This window comes from Symsagittifera roscoffensis, chromosome 1, assembly GCF_963678635.1.
Source record: "Symsagittifera roscoffensis chromosome 1, txSymRosc1.1, whole genome shotgun sequence".
Classification (NCBI taxonomy): domain Eukaryota; kingdom Metazoa; phylum Xenacoelomorpha; order Acoela; family Convolutidae; genus Symsagittifera; species Symsagittifera roscoffensis.
This window is the reverse complement of record NC_087062.1, coordinates 88,873,987-88,878,656: the sequence shown is the minus strand read 5'-3', so window position 1 is coordinate 88,878,656 and position 4,670 is coordinate 88,873,987.

Sequence of the window (4,670 nt, the reverse complement as noted above, 5' to 3'; positions counted from 1 at the left end):
TTCAATATCGGTATCTTCATTGGGTCAACTGCAAAAACACGCATTCAAAAATCGGAAGAAGAATGAAGGTATCCTGAAAGCAACAAGGACAAAGAACGAACTAATAAAGAAAAAAGACAACAGTGAAGGGGGAGAAAATCAAAAAGACTTCACTTTTTACGTTTATGACATCACAAAAAAGTTATCTGTCAACTTGGGGAATTTGACTTTTTAGACCCAATTTATCCCTTCTATTTTATCCGCTAAGTCCCTTCCCTAAATACCAGAACCAGCAAGGGGTGAGCTGTAATCCGGTATTTGGTGACAATCCCTTCGGTTGAAAGGTTAAATTTGGTGGTCGATCGATGTACTACACTGGATTGCGCCCCCTTTGCTCGATTGCTCTCGACTGTTCTCTTCCTCGGAAAGAATCGCAAGACACTGGATAGTAATTGAATTCAGAAATAACTATATAAATTGCCCAGTATAAGGACCACTAAGTGGCCTGAATACAATTTATTAAGTATCAATGAATTTAATCTGCGATAAGTTCCGGAAAGCTGCCTCTTGCAGTTCACTTTACAAACAATTCTAAACAACTCTTCAACTTTGCTTCATAAAGCTTCACTAAAAATCTCGCGTCGAGAACTCACTTTAAAAGTTTCACGAGTCACTCTCAGGACCCGTCTGAATTCTATAAGTTTCACCCTTGTTTTCTCCAGTTCGGTGGTTCTGCCTTAATCGCGTATCGTTATCTTTATTTATTTTCGGTTCGGTCAGAGGCGTACCTTTCCCTATCCCTACTAACATTCACTTAACTAGCTGCCACTCAGGACTTATCAGCTGAATCAACCATTAGGTCAGCTTTGATTGAACATCGGGGTGGCACTTAGTTAATCAGGACATACTGAGCAAACATTGGGTTCAACTACAAAATCAGCTCCCAATCGTATTTGACCAATGACCCCTTGCATGATTTTATTTTAGTTCTTCCTAACTTTTTCCTTTCCCATAAATTGGGTAGTTCTCACATAACCGGGAATTTAACTTCCATGATACTTGACATCTTTGGTCATTTTTAATTTTATTCCAGGGGCTGGGTAATTCCCTTCACCGTGTCCGTTTTGATCCGAAAGAAACACCACAAGAGTTTATTTAATATACTAGGGCTGTTCATAAAATCTTCATCCCGAAAAATTCCCATTTCCCCCCATAGATGTTCCCAATTTTTGTCCGGGGCTGTACTTTTACTTGTTTGTCGTTCTTATCGAAAGTCCAAGTGGAGTGGGTTAAGCTGACCCCAATGTTTGCTAATTACAGAAAATCCCTTTCGCTTGGGTACAAAGGTCAAAACTAAAAACTCTCAATTTAGGGGCCTCCCTTTACCTCCTCAGGTGGGTAGGTACCCCTTACGGGTCCTTACAATGCTAATTTATTGCTTTTCAGAGGGTTCCGGGGGTCTGGGGGTCAAAAATGCCAAATGACCTCTTAGTGGTCATCCGAGGTCAAATGAGATCAAACGCGTCCAAACGTCTTTTTTTCGATGGGAGATCATTCCCATCAAGTTTTAATCATATCGGACTATCCCTTTCCATATTTTCGAAAAATTTGGGTCAATTAACACTTTTCCCTAAAATTGCCATTTTCACCCGATAGGAAGTTCCGGAGAAGATTGGGTCACAAAGCGTCCCCCTTCTGGGTTGGCCCCTCCTACACATTGGTGCATTAAAATCACAAGTCAATTATCACTATCATGTGTTAATAGCCTAATTCAATTTTCAAGTGCTAATAGCTTTCGACGTAGCCGCCGGATTGGGTCCAAACCTTAATACATTATAGGTCTTTCCCCAACCTACCATCCCCCTAAGTTTCAGCCTCCTAGCAATATCAGGGGTTGAGAAATAACAAAAAGTGGGTTTTGTTTACATAGGGCGTAAAACCGGAACTAATAACCGGATGCGTTCAAAATCCCGGTGGTGGACTTCCCTCGCCTAGGGCTACAACGTATTGCAATATGAAGTCATTCTGACCATTAGTTACCGGTTTACAAAAAGTGCTAATTGCATTTTCGGAAATCATTATCACTCGCCCCCCAGGGGTCCCAGGGGTCTGGAAATTGGCATGCCCGGCTAAAATCATCTCTATTAGTCACTCACCAATTTTCATAAGGATCGGACCAGTGGTTCCCAATCCGGGGGGGGGGGAGGGTTTCCAGATTTTGCGCGTTTTTTTTTTCAATTCTTCACCCTAGAGGTCAAATTCAAGGTGCAGAGTCCGATTACGATTGTTTGCTCTCAAACTAAGCTTATCTATCTTTTAATTTCATTGGTACAAGTTCATACAGTCGGTTTACGTTAAAATCAAATTTCGCAATTTTCGACCATTGTCATCATGAATTACCAATCTTACACCAATATCGTCGATGTCGACGCACGCGGTCGGTCCGATTATCACGTGTGAAAATTGCGATCATATAACAGAAACAGCAAAACAAAGCAAGAGTGTGATTGATGGAAATGTGGCAAAACTATTGTAAATAAATAGATGGAAAACTATTGAAAAAAAAACGGCAGATAAAAGAACTGAAATTTCAAAAACAAAGCAAGAGAGTTAAAGCACAAAAAACACCCAAAATCAAAGTCAGATATAAGATTTGGCTCATTTGGTGATATAGCAAAGATTAGTCATAAAGTCCCACTTTACCAAATTAACTTTTGTCAACCCCATAAGCAAACTCATGTTGATAGTTTACCAGAGTTAGAAACAGTTATTATCACTTCAGCTCATATCGAAAAGTTTTCCAGATCACGCCACGTGCAGCAGGACTATCATGAACAGATTCAGATCCTAGGAAAGATGTGTTTCTCCGTTTTGGTGCTTATACTTCAAGTTTAAGGGATGAAGTGGCCGCATTGATCACTCAAATTGCAATTGAAATCATTCCTTGAGGTCAAAATCGAGCTTTGATGTCTGGTCGATTGATTGGACTGGACAACTACCCAGAAGTCAGACGAATAGGAATTGGCGAATGCCTGCGATAATAATTGTGTGCATGAGTTTGAAGAGGTATGTGGATCAATTCAACTGGCCTGTGACTTAATGTCAGGTATCAAAGGAGCAGTCCACGCGATGGAAGAAACCTTCGATAGCAACAAAGAGGAGGGAAATGGCTTGCTACTGATAGACGCTTCGAATGCAGTTAACTCAGTGAACCGTTAAACTGCATTATAGAATGTCAGAGTGTCATGGCAAGGGTGTTCCCGTTTTCTTTTCAATACCTACAGAGGATATGCACCACTGGTAAATGCAGGAACATCAGAAGTCCTTATAGCCGTGAGAAGAAATTTAGGAAGATCCACTGGCTATGTTGTTTTATGGAGTCTCTCTTATGCCTCAGATCAATTCACTCGAATACCCTGATGATAATCACCAAATGTGATACGGAAATGAGTCAGGAGCTATTGGTGACTTGAAGAAGATTTTTTGGTTGGCCGACACTCTTAAATGAGATTTAGGTAGAATATGGTAACTAATCTGAGCCAAGCAAGGACTACTTGGTTGTACATTCCAAAAAATTCGATGAAGTTGTGTTTATTTAACACGCTCGGTATCAGAATTGTGGCAGGAAGACGATATTTGGTCCAGAAGAAGGTGATAATTTCGACCTTTTAAAGATTGAGTTCCGAGATGCTTTGACTCTTAGACATAAAAAGCCTCTATTGAAAGCATACTCCAAGTGTGATGGTTGTCAACAAGAGTTTGATCTACAACATGTTCTCTCTCGCAAAAAATTGGATTGTTGAAGTTACGCCATGTTTTGGGATGCAATAGGAGATCTGGCTTCCGTGATCCAGAAGAACATGAAATGGGAGCCCATTATCAAAAAGTATCGCAGCATTAAATGTGGATCTTATGGCTCGTGTTGTTTGGGACAGGTAACCAGCGGCACGTTCGATATTCGTGTCACAGATTTCACCGTTCACAATATCTATATCGATTGATGTTTTTTCAACTGAAATACTTGGAAAATTCAGAATTCGGTTTTACGTTTTTGCGTTTTTGATGTCAACCAAATGGCTTTACTGATAGCATGCAGCTTTGCTAACTTTGTGTTGTCAGCATGCAAACTTTGTGTTGTCAGAACGTTTTCTGCATTGCAGACAAATTTCACAAAACACCTCAAAGAAAGACGTTTTAGGACATTTTTTGGGAAAAAATGATGAGAAAAATTGCAGTACTCCAGCGTGTTTTCTTTTTAGTTGACTATTTGGCACCAAACTCACTTTTAGAGTGCGATTACTGCTTAAAATTAGTAAATATAGGCCTTTAAAAAATTTTTAGGGCCCGTCAGCCAAAAATGGATATCTCAAAACAGTACAAAGGAGGACACATTGGGTCGGCAGGAGATCGAATAACTGAGAGTAGGGGGCGTCCACGCAATTCTTGAAAACTTGGTTGCAGAATTAAGACTGATTTACTTTGAAAATATAAAAATTGGTCCGAAAATTTTACCGAGAAAAGAATTAAATTTTCAAAGAAGTAAGTTAATGTAGTGAAAAAACTATCTTTATGTTTTCATAACTCGCAGTCAAGCTGTTTTTTTCATTGTTCTCTCAACAGCACACCTACACGTGCAGCCGATTTGATGACATTTTTCAACAACTTCAGGACAAAAATGGGACAAAGGGGAT